Genomic DNA, 17,192 nt, shown 5'->3' with positions numbered 1-17,192 from the left:
TCTGTCTTTCAGATCAGATGTTAACCTGAGACTCTAACTGCCTTCCCCAGTGGGTATAAAAGATTCCAAAAATTGCAGGGAGTTATCTACGGTGTCCCAAAAATTATTTATCCCTCAATCCTCAATGCAAAAACCGAGCACCATCGCATGATCATATTGCCGCTTGCAGGAGCTTGCTGTGTGCGAATTGATTGTTGCATGTTCTACATTACAACATTGACTGTACCTTTAAAGTACTTAGTTGTCCGTAAGGTGCTTTGAAAGGTTCTGAGGTCATAGAAGTCGCTACATAAATGCAATTCTTTCTTTCTTTAATCATTATAGCATTGCTTAATATCACAGTTCACATGTTAAGCTCAGCACCCCCTGGTTCCCCCACCGCTGGAAGCTCTCATTGTTCTGTCTCCAGCCTCACATTTCATCACCACTTCCTTTCCATTGCTGACAATATCTTCAGCTCGTCATTCGTGAATTTCCCCTTCTCTAAATCTATCGGATTTCTATCTCCCTCTACACCTGTTATGCAAGTTTGAGATGCAACAGCTTTGAATGAAAGGTTTGATATAAATGCAAGTCGTTGCTGTGATCCCTATCATTTACACCTTCCCACAATGCAAAAAACGTCACGTTGAAGTGTTCTTTGCTTGTGATAATCACAAACAACACAACAGAGAACAAGGCCATTCTTCCCTCAACAGGTATTAGTTCATACCAGAATGTTCCCCAGCTACTGAATTGCTACATTTCAGTGAAGAAGGAAGACCTTTTGGATCCACAATGCTAGGAGACAATATGAATGTCAGGAGAGCTTGACGCTACCAGAATATGGGATTGTTACATTTAATGAAAACCTTTTTAAAATAACTCAAGACAGATAGCTCTGGTCGCACATTTTGTCTGCGATTCTTGCAACATTTGTCCCAATAAAGAGCGACTGAAGTAATTTCTTTCACGAAATGATTATTTAATCTTGAAGTCACATCAATTACAGATTTGTACAATTTATGTAAATGGTACAATTTGTAAAATTGCGAATAGAGAGTAATTTTCTGGCGATGTTTAGAAACTCAAATTATCTTTTCAGCAATTTCATATTTAGGAAGTATTTAGGATCAGTGATAAATGCCAGTGAAGCGTCAGCTGCTTTAATCTACTTTATTTTATTAGTATTTCTTCTTTTGAATGTTCTCAAATTAATCAGTTAAGTACTGTGTCTGCTCTGGTATTTCTGTACGGCAATCATTGCTGCTTTGACATCAACACTTGCAGTCGTTAACAAAAGATATGAGATAATGAAGGGTACAAATTAGTTTAATCTTTTCTCAAGTTTGATCTCATTTTTATTCCATGGATTAGACAGATGAATCATAAAAGCAACAAGTTGCACCCCCAATCATTGTCTGAGAGGGAACAAATTTATTCAGTTATTGATTTGTTTTTTATATTTGCTGAGGTGAACAAGTAAAATGCTATTTATTTTCCACATAACAGTCAAAAACACATTCTCCACTGAGCTGATTTCTCTCCAAATCCTTTCAGTGGAGATGGCCAAGCTCACTCCTTAATTCCACACACAGTGTTCTTCCTGCCATCCAAATTAGACCTCTGACTCATTGGCCCAATCTTGCTGGAACAGGTCATCTTCGGACGAATGTCATGAGTTTGACCTTTTCCTGAACTCTTCAGCTTAAAAATGTTTTGTCCTGCAAGTTACTGAAAGTAGGAGTTGTTGGTGGCACAGCAACAGCACATGGAAATTCAGGAGCTTCGTGAATGGCCAGGACAAGAGTGCATGTCCTCAATTAATGAGATTTAAGGAAAGTGTAAGAATGATTTAAGGTGGGCCACATGATGAAAAGGTGAGCAGAGGTTTAGTGCCTCCAGAAGTCATATCCTCGAGACTAGCACAGCACTAGCCCAAAGTCTCGGAGTAGGTCAACCAGTTCAGGAAGATATGTATAAATATATACAAATTCCAATGTAAAAAAAAACACTGAGCCAAGATTGGATTCTGAGAAAGAGAACGCAGACAGAAATTAAATGGAAGAAAGCAAGTTAAATATCTTACATGTTTTGAAACTCCAAGAAGAATTTATGTCATGCAGGAATGAGATGCAGGGATTTCAGAAGTTCCCTTTATAGGCCAAAGACATTGATTGATGTTACTTTAACAATTACCACGTTGTTAAGCAGACCCTTTGGCTGTATGAGCCCAAACTGTGAGTTTAATCTGATCTTAATGCGTAAATCCAAGTGCTTAAAAATAATGGGGAGATTGAGGGTAAGCTGCCATTGGTGTGAAGTAGCTCTTGGTGTATCTCTCCTTCACTGAAAACCTACTGGTCAATTAGTGCATTAATAATGGTGTGTAATATACACCACCAATATATTTCACCAATACATTTTCAACAATATCTGGATCTTTGAGAGTAATGCTTCAAAAGAATTGCCAATAGTAAGCAAATGCAGCCTTAACGCCCCTGGCAAGGTTGGCAATTATTCTCCATTCCTAGTTTTCATGAGAAGGTGGTGGTGGGCTTTCTTTGAATTCTTTACAGCAGTTCGACCCTCCCGATATCTCTAATTTCCTCCAATCATACAATCCACTAAGTTATCTGCACCCATCCAATTCTGGCCATTTGGCAGTCCTTATTTTAATTGTTTAACCATCAATGGCCATGTTGTCAGTTGCCCATCATGTTTTTATTGGGTGGTCTTTTGCTGCCTCATCATGACGGGGTGGGGCCATGAAACGCAACGAACATTCAAAACTGCATTAGGGGCAGGAGGCGGTTTAACTTCAACAGCCCTGATTTCTCCTCTCACCACTCATCTGTAAATAAAAAGTTGTTTTAATCTTGACTTCTCCCTTTATAAGTGGTGGCATATTTCCTAACCTCTCAGTTTTGGTGTGATCCAATATATATGAATAACCCCACAGCAAACTACAGATCGGGCGAAAACAGAGGGTTCATTTATTCACACATGTTCAAACACAAGAGGAGGGTCACAATATAGCCCCCTTTTTCATTTATACATAAAAGGGAGGGGACCAAGTGCAGGAAAATGAGCCCTATGGCTCATCATGTCTGCAGCACTATCAAGCACCTATCTATTTGAATCCCATTTTCCTGCACTTGGTCCGTAGCCTTGTATGTTAGGACATTTCAGCTGCTTATTTAAATGTTTTTTAAATGTTGTGAGCGTTCCAGCCTCCACCACCATTTTAAGCACTGAGTTCCAGATTCCCACTATCCTCTGGGTGGAAAGGTTTTCCCTCAGCTTAAATCTATGCCCCTTGATTATTGATCCCTCTACTTCCTATCTCCCCTATCTATTAACCTCATAGTTTTATACACGTAAGTCAGGTTCATGGATATGCTGAATTGAATCAACCCATTATTCAATGATGGTTTTCTACAGTTTCTGTAGTGTAGAATCTTTTGCCATTTGTTCTTGTAGCTGTTGGTCTTTGCATTGTGCAAATGTACCAAATCAATTTGGAGAACATCTTCAAGTTTACTGTCAGTGAAGTCAACTTGTAAATCCAAGGATATTTCTTCACTGGGCTAGGCAATCTGCTAAGTGCATCTGATCTGACCATCACGTTACTTGGCTTATACCTGATCTGACAGTTGCAACATTGCATCTTGATCAAGAGAGTTTGCAATCATCTCCAGTGCATGTGGTCAATCTCCACCATAAAACTCTTACCAAATAAATAGATAGGAAAACGCATGACAAACACTAAAGTTAATGTCTCCCACATGATGTTAGATTGGTGGATTACATTAAAGGCAGAGATCTTATAGAGTCATAGAGGTTTACATCATAGAAACAGACCCTTCGGCCCAACTTGTCCATGCCGCCCCTTTGTTTTAACCCCTAAATTAGTCCCAATTGCCCGCATTTGGCCCATACCCCTCTATACCCATCCTGCCCATGTAACTGTCTATACGCTTTTTAAGAGACAAAATTGTACCTGCCTCGATTACTACCTCTGGCAGCTTGTTCCAGACACTCACCACCCTCTGTGTGAAAAAATTGCCCCTCTGCACCCTTTTGTATCTCTCCCCCCTCACCTTAAATCTATACCCTCTAGTTTTAGACTCCTCTACCTTTGGGAAAAGATATTGGCTATCTAGCTGATCTATGCCCCTCATTATTTTATAGACTTCTATAAGAACACCCCTACTTGAAGCACATGCAGACAGTTTGCCTTTTTGTAGTATGCGTGCTCTCACCTGTTGATGAGGCATCCATCTCCAAGGCCGTTGTCCTCCTAGGGAAGTAAAATTGCAATGTCAATGCTTCCAATAATGACTGTTTCAGAGCTTTGAAGAGGTACTGTGGACATTGTGCCACAGAGGAGGCACATCTTCTCTTAACAACTCCCTTCATGATGAAGATTTTTGGTTGAAGTTGGGCATGTATGTAGACAAGAAATTAAAGAGACCTAGGCATTGCCGTCCTGGTCTCGAGGATTGGCATGGCTTTAACAACCTCTTGTAAATAAGCTTGGGTACTAGATTTCAATGTAACTCAAACATTTTTAGATTAGTGTCATGTTATATTCATTGTAATACACTAACAAGGTCAAAATGTCATTTCATACTAACAGTCGTTTTGTACTCTGTACTTTATAATCACTCATATGTTTTAATTAATGGTTATTATATAATTAGGGACCAGCCGAAACGGATGATTGACCAAACTGTGTAATTCAATTAAGTTGTAACTGAAGAAGTAGTAATTAATCCACGAGTTAGGTTAGGCTGGATTTAAATTCTTACAAGTTTAAACACGATTTTGCTGGAGATGAGATCAGACATGTTGTGCTAAGCTCAGTAAGAGGCCATTACGCTAGTGGGAGCTTCCAGTCGCGCTGACAGCGACCCCCCCTCCTCCTCCCTGCCCCCCTCCCCATGTTACCTCCCCACCAGCAGCCCCCCCCCCCCCCCCCCCCCCCACCCACAGCAGAGGCTGTGAACAATGGGAAAATCTGTTGACAGCAGCAGGACTGGAAGATCCACCACCAGCCAATGGTGGGCTGCCTCCACTGCCACAAAACATGCTGCATGGGGAAGGCGGGGTGGGGGGGTGGATTAAAATCCCACCCATTTTCGTTCCAACAAGTAATGCGTTAGTGTGTGTAGATAGTCAAAATACAATTGGAACAAAGCAGCGATTGAACCAATTATGAAATTACCCAGGGGCGCGGCACAGTGGTTAGCACTGCTGCCTTACAGCGCCACAGACCTGGGCTCAATTCCAGCCTTGGGTGACTGTGTGGAGTTTCCCCCCATGTCTGTGTGGGTTTCCTCCGGGTGCTCCAGTTTCCTCCCACAGTCCAAATGTGTGCGGGTTAGATGGATTGGCCATACTAAAATGCCCCTTAGTGTCCGAAGATGTGTAGGGTTATAGTAATAGAGCGGAGGAGAGGACCTGGCTAAGGTACTCTGTCAGAGATTTGGTGCAAACCCGATGGGCCTAATGGCCTCTTCTGCACTGTAGGGATTGTATGATTCTATGGTTTGAGATGCGGTATCAATAATTTAGGAGATAAAGGTAAAGTCCTTGAATGACGCCTTTGCTAGCTAGTCACTTGCTAGATGCCCTGGGGCAGAATTTGAAAGAATTGCTATGAACAAAGGAACAGGAGGGCAACCCCACCCTTCAGAAACCCCATCACTCGTTTGAAGCTGTAAAGTCTACTTTGTGCTGTTAAGTATCCTTTTTTCCTTATTCAAATAAACTTTCTCTTTAAACTTACTACTCAAGAGTCCATCTATGTCTTGTTCGAACCTAAATATTTAATTGATTTTACTGGGTTAATCTGAAGTCAGATTATTACATAATTAAGGATGAAGATAAATTAAAATAATCTAAACATAAAAAAACCCAATGGATCTATCTGTATGTATGCCAGCACGGGAATAAACAGAATCAAAGAAATTGATCTGTTGCACAACAATGGGATATTTCAGACTGTTGAACATCAATCCTTCAATATGTGCTGCTAGCATCGATCAGTGCAGATTATGGTCATGTTCGTGCTTTCTCCTGCCCATAACGGCAATGTCATTGATGTGACAGATGCACCCTGGCACAGTGCATATAATGCAGCTTGAAACAGTTCCTGGCTAACAGACAGTCCAAAAGAATGTCATTGAAAACAGTATCATCTGAAAGGGGTATGAGATGTACAAAGCTATTGGGACTTCTCCATGAGTTGTATGGACCAGTGGAAATGTTTGTTGTCAAGCTTCAAGAAGAATTTTGCACTGGCAGTTATCGAATTTATATCTTCAAATATGGGTGTTTTGTCAGGACATTTCAAAACAGTTTTTAAATGCCATGGATCAAGGAATACCGTTGCTGACTTGTTCTTGTTGGGCCTTTTGTCTCATGATGTAGAAAATGTACAGCACCCAGGAAGATCGATTGCATTTGCATTCCTGGCCTTTGGAACCTGAACATGAAAGCAGTGAAGCATTGCAGGTTGAAAGTTGGCTCAGTAACAGGCTTCGCTATGGACTTCCGTGAGTATGGATACATATTATGATGCTGCAAGGGTGCTGGAGGGGCAGTATTTTCAATACTCATTCCTACATTTTCTACATCATGCCTCTTCCTCACTCAACATGGCTGATGAGTACAGCCAGGCTTCACACAAGTGGCCACCAGAAATCCAAGAATCAAGTGGCGACCTTCAACCCGGAAGCGCCAATCATTGCAATTCTCCATATTGAAGATTCCCTTCCCTTATGCTAACAATGAAGGTAATGTTTTGTTGTGCATTAAACTCAAATATGTTTTGCGCTTCATCCCTTGATGACTCTGGAAGCACATCTAGGGGTTACTCTGGCTCATGATTTGTTTGATATCTCTGGGAAGGTTTTTGGGATTTTAAACATTATTAACAAAAGAAAACAACTTATGCACACCAAGGGGCTAATTCTCCCAAAAGTGCTGAAGTGGTGTGAAAACTGTTCCAAATCCCGACTGTTCTGACAGTTCAGCTTCTCACCTGAACCTCCGCACTCTGTGCACTGAAGAGGTCCCAGTCATGAATATCATTAAAAAACTCCGGCCTGTTCTGGAGCTCTGCGCATGCGCAATGGCCTCAAACTGTCAACTTCCCATTTGCTGGCCAGCTCAATTGCTGGCCAGCCCAGGACCCCCGCAGTGCTGCCCCGCCAGCCTCCCCAGGGCCCCCACAGCAATTCCCGGGCCAACCCTGACACCCTCCGGCCCGAGCACCCCCAATGTCCAGGCCGCACCCGCCAGCAGTGGTGATTCCCCCACCCTCCTCACCCTGGCAGACCCCCCCCCCCCCCACAGCTGATCCCCACCCCCCCCGGCGTCAGACCGTCCCGGTGGTAGTCCTCTCCCCCAGCAGACCATCCCCCAGCTCACCCAAATCGCTGCCCTCCCTCCATCCCAGACCGATCCCAATGCAGAGTGGCAGTGGGACCCCCACCCCCACCAATTGCACCTAGACCCCACCCATAGTAGGCCCCGACCTCTTGGCACTGCCCGATGCCCACTGGGCAGTGCCAAGGTGCCCCTGGGCAGGGGCACTTTGCCCCTTGGGCAGTGCCAAGGTGCCCATGCCCAGGGGGCACCACCCCCCCAAACCACCCGATCCCCTGGGGATCCCCGATTGCCCCCCCCCCCTCCATTCCGGCAGGGTCTCCCGCTAGTTCCCCGAATGTGGGGAGCTAGTCTGAGCCCTGCTGGAATGAAGTACTCCTGGCGGGGGGGAGATTCGATCGGGACCTGAAAGGTCCCGATAATTAACAAATATACATATTTAAAATACATGCAGAAAAGATTTAAATAACTTACCTGCCTTTCCGCTGGTTTCCAGCATGGTTTGGCCAGCGACTATTCGCCGACTCTGGGAGATGCGCATGCATTCCCGGCACATGTGCAAACCGCTGTTCAAAGCCATTTCCCACCACGACCCGCCAGAAAAGTTGTGGGCCGCAATGGGAGAATCATAGCCCAAATTACAGATTCACGGTAAAATTAATCTTACATAACACACCCCAAAAAGGCTCCCTACTTGGTCAGAGCCACAAGGAAAACCCTCTCGGCAATAATCCCCTACAGATGTTTCACTATAAAAATCTAACATTACCCCCCCAAGGGGCTAGTGAGGCATAACACGGAACCACTCACTTCTCACAGCCACTCCACTGTGGAAGTCCAAAATACCTCAGATAAAAGACTTTTTTTGCAGCATCAAGATTTTTCTGGTTGAACCGGGTAGTTGGTTTAAATTGCACATCTTCCAGTCCAGCTCTTTCTCACACAGCCTAAGCTTTCAACATCTCTCCTTAACTATTTTTTCTTTTTCATCTTAAATTCTATTGTCCTTAGCCCTTCTGTGCAACTTAACTTTCCCAAAATATAAAAATCATTGATATTCTCCCTTTTGTCCCCATTTTCAGGTCAATAAAATTGAATGATGGTGCCTTGTTTATTTATGATCTTTTCAAAGTTGTGAATCATTTTACTCCCTTCTGAAATTTAAAAGCTTAAATCCAAACCCTTACTTATTTTCTAATGCAAATTTCTACTATAATAACTCCAGGAGTCGGCTATTAAGGAACTGTACTTTTATTACACTAAATGAAAATAAACAATAACCAGAAGCCTGTGGTGAACACAATAGATCTCAACCTGGACTAAAAGGTTAATGGACTCGCTCAGAGTCTTGCTTTATATAGGGCTCTATTGCTATATACAGGGCTCAGTATACGAGCTCCAGCTGGTTACTAATTACCAATATCCAGGGAACTCATATTCAATTAGCCCAACTGGGAGGTCAACGAGTGATTCCCCATGCAGATCATGGGGGTTATCACATCTACCCACTGCTTGTTTATTTATAGAAAAGTCACTTGGTCATACCTACTTCAAATACATGCCTTTCACACATACTTCCATTCAAGTCTCCAACTCTACCAGACAATCAGTGCCCAGCTTAAAGAAATTATGTTCACTTACAGACAGACCCGCCAGCCTGCTTCACAGTAGACCCCAAAAATATTAAATATAACGACATCTCTCATCACATTTAACACTGAATTTGTCTTAATTATGTCTGATGCCTTGTTCTCGCCTTTTTGGAAAATTTACACATGAGATGAGCAATTAACCAGTTTAATTCATACCTACTCCTATAACCAGCAATCCTGAAAAAGAGCCATTGTAATGTTGTAATGTAATCTAGAGTGTCAAATAATATCAGTAAATTGCTCACTGATTCTTTTGCATGTCTCCTGAATCTCTGAATTAAACCATTGACCCGTATTTCATACCTCCATCAGTTTCTGCAAAATTTCAACTGTGCAAGCATTTCAACAAGAGGATGCTTTTTCCTCTCTCAAAAATAATTTCAATATGTATGCAACTATATTCATTTCGGACCCAGAAAGTGTGGAGGGTTTTCCCTTAAAGATTGTGAGGCTTTCGCATTATAAATCCTTGAGATTTTTAGTCAATCCTGCCGATTATAACCAAATATCCTAATTTTTAAGAGGCTAAGTGTTGATTGAAATTACAGCACATAAATGAAGGTACGCCTGTAAGGTTGTTGGAGAATGCTGGATCAGGCAAACCATATTAAACAGAAGACAGTCAGGAAGCTTTGCAAGATCTCAGTGGCAGAAAGAACTTTATCCATCAGCAGTATGAATGGGAAATTACCTTTTCCTTCAAGGTGTCCTCCACAATTCAGTTCTTGCCTCTGAGGCAGAGGATCATGAATTCAAATCTCATATATATATATGAATATATATGTGTCTGCCATGCTATTAAACAAATAAATGATGCATTTTAAAATTTCTCATACAGCTTTACCTCCTCTGCTCACCTTACATAATACAAAATTTAGGTGGTGCAAATTTGGAACTGAGTAACTCAGAGAGGATGGATGGGGACAGGGGAAAGTGCAGGGTTACTTGGCTGAATTTTCAAGTCCTCTATTTGAAAATTGGGAGCCTTAAATCATACAAAATTCATGTTAAGATCCAGTTCGCCAGATGCAAAATTGATGAAGATAAGCCATTTCAGGTAAGGCCCACAGTCCATGAGCCATCTGATGCAAAGGAAATAGGATTTGTATTTACATATAGCCCTGTCACATCCTCAGCATTTCTCAAAACATCTCCCATCCAATTAAATTCCTTTGAAGCACAGTCACTTATAAAAGGTGGCAGCAGCTTATCCACAGCAAAAGGTCCATAAACAACAATTTATTGATTGACTGGCAAATCCATTTTTACAGCAATATTGGTTGTTGGGCAATGATTGGCCTGGTCAGTCATGATTATCTGTGAATAAAACCATGGGATATTCATACTTACCTGAGCAGACAGAAAGGCTTTCAGCTTATTTTCTCCCTTTCATTGTCGTTAACAAATACTTGAGTTCAGGTGTCACAAATAAACAAACAGGGGGATCGAGTTCACAATTAATTTCATAGTAGTTATTAAGTAGTTTGTTAAGAAGCAACAGTTTGAGCATGACCCATGAACTGGAATGGTAGGGAAAGCATATGACTTATGACATATGACTTGTCCCAGAGGATGAAGGGATGGATAATGTAGAGTGTTGACCTCTGCAGCTGATAGTGGGAACCTTCTGCTCTCTAGCCTAAGTGTTATGAAGCTCTTCTCAATCCAACACTCCCCCTCCCCATCCACCCTTCACTCTTCACTGGTCTTCCTCAATCTGAAAGGGCAACAGGCTGCCCTCTGAACACTGGCTGCTTCTAGAGACTGGTGTGATTGACCCCATGTCAATCACTTGTTCCAACCCATCTGACCAATCACCAAGGTGCAGCATTACCTCTTTCCAGAATGTCAGCTCGACATTAGCCTCCAGCTTGTCTCATACTGGGTGCCATTTGTTAGATCTTGCTTATCCTGAGAGGGTGCAAAGTTCCATTCAACTGACTAAGGAATGCCAACATGACAGCCTGACCTCAACATGAGGCCCCAGAGAGCACCTTCTCCTTGGCTATTCTATAATATTCTGAAAGATACCACTTCTTACACCATTGGCTTTTCCAGCAGAGATCTTAGTGTCACCTGGATACCATATGTAAACTAATCACAACTCTCTACCTAAGAATGCTCAAAGATAAACAAATCATTAATTTCTAATCTGTCAGGCCATAATTCCAAGAGGCCACATAAATACAGCCATAGAAGAGATAAGGACACTTTTTATATTCCCTCATAGCTAATGGCCATATATGTTCTAATTTTAACTATCATCCTCCATTTTAGATTTTTCTCCACAATCCTTTCTCCCAGTGAAAAGATGATCAGCCAAAGCAGCTCCCAGGCTGAAGCCAAAGATTGATAGTGCATAAGATGGTGGTCACCTCTCTGTTTCTTCCCTCCTCGTTCCCCCCTGACAGAAGAGCAGAGATGGGGTGGGGTGGGGGGGGGGGGGTGGGGGGGGAAGGCTGATCCTACCAAGAAAAGGCCACAAGTCCAATCTGATGCCACTCTGTGCAGAAAATGAAGCACAATCTGTTTCCCACCAGTAAGGTGGGTGGGCAGGGCCTGAGATCGCTGGAAGCTGGCAGCTAGCAGTAGAGGACGCAATTGTACATGCGCAGATCTCTCCGTTCTGTTCCACAGAGCTGCCAGTCACCTCCACCCCCTGAATATCCTGCGCCCCACTCTCGCGATCGCTGGCCTCCTCAGCAGATTGCCCCCCCACCTCTCCCCCTCCACCCCCCCCTCCCCCACCCCAATCACAAGCGGTCAAACCCTCCCCAGCCTGGTTGGTCACACCTCCAACCCTTGGCCAATCACTTACCCTCATCATGGCCTGGCCTGGCCCGAACCGACCTGGCCAATCAATCTCCCCAGCCCAGTCGCTCATCGCTGCCTGGTCGTTTGTCAGTTGCAGAGTGTGCAGCTTCCCCAGCCTTTCTCCCCTTGGGCCTCACCCCCATACATGATCTTCCCCTTCGGCCCAACCCCCGTCAGGCCCCATCCCCTTGGTACTGCCCATGATGGTGGGCACTGCCAGCCTGTCAGGCTGGCAGTGCTAGAGTGCCCAGTGAGCAGTACCAGTATGCCAGGCTGGCACTGCCACTGTCCCAAGCTGGCAGTGCCAGGCTGGCAATGCTGAAGGGGCACTGCACCCCCTACCCTGACCTCCTAAGGGGCTTCAATGGCCTCGGGTCCTACAAGCAAGGCCATCACGACAGGTCCCCATTGATGGGGACCATACATGACCACACACTAAGGCAAGTGAGCCTAGACGATTGTGCCCCGGGATCACCAATAATATTTCAATCCACATTTAAATGGATTTAAATATTGAGATCAGCCTCGCGGACTTCCTCGTAGAAATCCAAGCCCACTAAGGTCACGAGAGGTGCAAAATCGGGCACGAACACAATTTTTCACCTCTCGCAATTTTAGCACTTTGCCCCGCCCATTGGCTGGCATCGCGAGAAGGTACGAGTGCCCCTGAGGGCTAGTTCACTGAGAGGAAATCTGAAAAGAAACACATGGTAAAGCAGACTGTGGTGATGCTGGAACACCATCACAAAATATAAATCAGGTTAAATGTTGAAAACTGATATTCATTACAAACATTGCTTCTACTGTAATAAGTAATTCCTACTTTGTCAGAAGATTTTGAAATCTTCTCCAATGCTTCTCCTGTCTCAGAAGCAGCACTCAGCATGCATTTTTTTAAAAAAACGACTTGTTTTGAGAGATTAAATCTCTTAAGTACTTACTTCTTCCACATTGTTATATCACCCTGTCGTAAATTTGAAGGTGACTCATCGTGGCTTCAACAAAGGTATGGTTTATAAATGAATATAATACATGTATAAGATAAGGGTCTGACAGAACTGCAATACACATCTGCTCTCTTTTCCTCCCTGGCTCCAACTGAGCTTCCTCCCTGTCCCAGGAAACACGCCTTTGCCCCCGATTAGCTCGGCTTCTGACATAGCCTCTCCATAAGATCAGGCCTGATCACGTGGCCCTCAAAGGATCGGCCCCTTAAAGGAGCCACATTACCACACTCCTTCCTTCCTAAGCCTTGAGTACACTTATGAATGAAAACAAAAAGAAACATCTTTAAACTTAAACATATGGACACAATTACACATTACGGGCACCCAAGGGAGAAGTCCATTCACAAAGTTAATCAGTCTGGAGACCTCCAGATTTTGAAGGAACATCGCAACTTGGTACTGGGTCCTTTGGTGAGTAAAGAATCCGGGAAAACAGATGCAAAAGGCAAACTCATCAATCCAGGGTTGATGTTATATGCCAACAAGAAACTTACCAAATGTAAAGTGGCCTCTGAATTTGTTTTTTCATTGATGTTTTGAACATTTGTTCAGCTCATTCTGTGAAGCCATTAGAAGTTGGGTGGTAAGGGGCTGACTGAGCATGGCGAATACCATGTGACTTGACAAATTAATGATACTCCACTGCTGTAAATCCTGTGCTATTGTCTAACACTAAGACCTCTGGGATGCCATGGATGACAAAATATCTGCCATAACTTGTCAATGGTGGCTGTGGCCATTGTAGACTTCATCAATTGGACTGCAGCCATTTTGAATGTGCATCAACTATGATGAGGAACTTATGTCCCATGAACAGATCTGCAAAGTCTACATGCAATCTTGATCACAGCCGACCCGGTCATTCCCATGGATGCATATTTTCCAGTGTCAGAAATGACTTCTGGGCACTGGTTGGCCATTCTTTTAATTTCTTTATTGATGCCCGGCCGCCAAACGTAGCTTCAGACCAGTGCTTTTATCCTACTTTTCTGTGTCGTGTAACTCCTGCAATAAGAGCTGTTGCCTCTGGAGTGGCACTATAACACAAGCCCCTCACAATAACACACCATCCTCACATGTTATCTACATCCTACGCTCCTGGTAAGGTCTGATTTGCTCCAACTTATGGTAGCACCAACCTTGTAATACCATTCTCTTAACTTTTGAAAGCACTGGGTCCCTTTCAGTCCAAGTTTTTATATGGGTTGCTGAAAGCAGCGATGTCTCCATTAGGTACAACACCAACACTATTTCTTGTGGTACAGATGGTGATGGTACTGTCTGCGGCACAGAGAGGCAGCTGAGTGCATCCGCAATTGATATTTGCATCCCTGACCTATGCTAGAAAGCGTAGCTGTATGCGGCTAACAATAAAATCCATCTCTGCACCCTCACAGAGGTGACTGGTGGCACTAGCTTATCCTCTTGGAATAAACCCAACAACAGCTTGTGATCTGACACGATGGTGAAATGTTTACCATACATATAGATGAAACTTCTTCACTGCATAAACTACCGCCAGATTCTCTATGTCAATTTGAGAATATTTCTTGTCAGCATCTAATAAGGTTCTTGATGCAAATGCAATTGGCCTCTCTATTCTGTCTGACATCTTATGGGAAAGGACTGCCCCCACTCCATATGCATCACAGGTAATTACCAATGGTTTGGTTGGATCAAAATGTACAAGTCATGTTGGTGACTGTAATCCTTGCTTTACTCTAGCAAATGCCTTTTTTTGTGCCTCCCCCCCATTTCCATTGCTGATGCTTCTTCAAAATAGTAGGCACATTCTGTAGGAATCTGGCATGATAGTTCACCCTCATAAGGGATGATTTTAACTGGGACACATTTCTAGGTGTAATACTTCCTTGATGGCTTTTACCTTGTCTTCCAAAGGATGTAGGCCTTTGGCATCCACCCTGAAACCCAGGCACGTAACTTCAGCTGCCTGGAAAATGCATTTGTCTCATTTCATATGGGTGCCCACTTCTTTAAATCTTTTTAGGACCTCTTCTAGGTTTGCCCTGTGCTCCTCAGGGGATGTTCCAGTATTTAGGACATCGTCCAGGTACACCACTGCATTGGGAATGTCCTGCAATAAACTTTCCATCATATGCTGGAAAATGTCACAGGCCAATGAGACTCCAAAGGATAAATGAGTATGCTGATATAATCCTTTGTGGGTGTTGATAGTAACCAACCTCTGTGAACCTTCATCCAACTCCAGCTGCTGGTAGATGCGACTGAGATCTAACTTGGTGTATGTAAGGCTCCCTGCTAACTTTGCATAGAGGTCCTTGATTCTCTGGATGGGTATCTATCTATCTGAGCTCTTCAGTTTATGGTTAATTTCTAATCCCCACAGATTCTTACAGTGTGATTTGGCTTCAAAACAGAGACTATGGGCACAGCCCATTCAGAAAACTGGACCGGTGTTATGACACCTAAGTCTTCCAAACTTCCGAGCTCCACCTCTACCTTATTATGGAATGCAAAAGGCAGTGGTGGGCACAAAATAATTAGGCATTAACAAGGGATTCAAATAAATTTTGGCTTTAGCCCCTTTTATTCATTTCAGTTCCTCCTGGAAAACCTCAGCATATCAGCACAGTAGACCTTGAAAATCTCCACTGCAAATATTCAATATCTCTACTAGTTTAATTTTATCTGTTTCAACCAATCGCGACCCATGAGACAAAGTCTGTGACCATCAATCTCTAGGACTGGTAGTTGTGCTGTTTGGTTTCTGTAGGGTACAGGAACTGTAGCTGACTCTACTGTCTTCAACATCTCCCGTATAAATAGTCAAAATAGCTTTTGAATAACTCAACTACAAGGTTTGCAGACTTTTTGAAGGTATCGGAATGCTTGCTCCCCTATGACTGCGACTGCAGTTCCTATGTCAGCCTCCATTTTAATAGATTTGCCATTGACCATCAAGGCTATTTCTAAATGTGGCACCTTATTGAGCTGGATTTGCTTAAATTATAAATTTTAGAGCCCTTGTTGGGCTCTTCAGCCGGTTGCTTTAACAATGTTAAACTAACTGTTGTTTTTTTATTTGTGCATTCTGTCCTGCCTGCTTCATTCTGCACCATGCCTCTTGCAACAGAAACATATGTAATTTCTGCACCAGCAAGTTTCTTGGGAGTGTTCTCCCCCACACAGGAAACAGACTTCCACCCTTGGTGCTGGACTATCCCTCTTTGGCTCTGCTGCGCCCTCACTCTGGCTGTTCCTCGCGACGGGCTTTTCCCGTCACAAATGATCCACCTTGTTAAGCATGCTTTGTCGTTCACTTACGTCCTACTTAGCACATTTGGACACCTGGGCCATCTTTGCAGATTTTTCCAAAGAGATTTTAGTCTCAGCCAGCAGCATCATTTGTATTGTGAGGCTGTTGATCTCGCAAACCAAACGGTCTCTCAGCATCTCCCCCAAAGCTGTGCTGAATCCGCAGTGCACTGCGAACCCTCTCAATCTGGCCATGAACTGAGGGATGGTCTCCCCTGGCTCCCTCACAGCTGAATTAAACTGATGATTGAAGGTCAGAGGTTAAAACGATCTTTGACCAATTCCACACGTTCTTTCTGAATGCATGTCTTATTCTGTTAGAATTTTATAAGTTTCTATGAGATCGTCTCTCACTCTTCTAAACTCCAGTGAATATAATCCTAATTGACTTAGTCTCTCCTCATATGACAGACCTGTTATCCCAGGATTCAGCCGAGTAAATCTTTGCTGCACTCCCTCTACAGCAGGGATATCCTTCTTCAGATAAAACTGCACCCAATATTCCAGGTGTGTCCCCACCAATATCTTATAAAATTGCAGCAAAACATTCCTATACATTAATCCGCTCGCTATGCAGATGAACATACTATTTGCCTTCTTTACTGCCTTTTGTACTTGCGTGTATACTTTCAGCGACTGATGCACGAGGACACTAAGATCTCGCTGAGTATCCACCTCTCTCAATTTGCACCCGTTCAAATAATAATCTGCCTTCCTATTTTTGCTACCGAAGTAGATAGCCTCACATTTATCCACATTAAAATGCATGCATATGCCCACTCACTCAGCCTGTCCAAATCACATCTGCATTCTGCAGCCTCCTCAGAGCTCACCTTCCCACCCAAATGTATCATCTGTAAATTTGGAGATGGTACATTTAGTTCCCTCATAGAATCATAGACTCTTTACAGTGCAGAAGATGCCATTCAACCCATTGAGTCTGCACCAACTCTGACAGAGCATCCCATCCAGGCCCCACACCCCCCCACACATCTCATAACCCCACACTTTTCCCATGACTAAGCCATCTAACCTACACAACTTT

Source organism: Mustelus asterias, chromosome 20 (assembly GCF_964213995.1).
Source record: "Mustelus asterias chromosome 20, sMusAst1.hap1.1, whole genome shotgun sequence".
In the NCBI taxonomy this organism is placed as follows: domain Eukaryota; kingdom Metazoa; phylum Chordata; class Chondrichthyes; order Carcharhiniformes; family Triakidae; genus Mustelus; species Mustelus asterias.
This window is presented reverse-complemented; position numbering follows the sequence as displayed.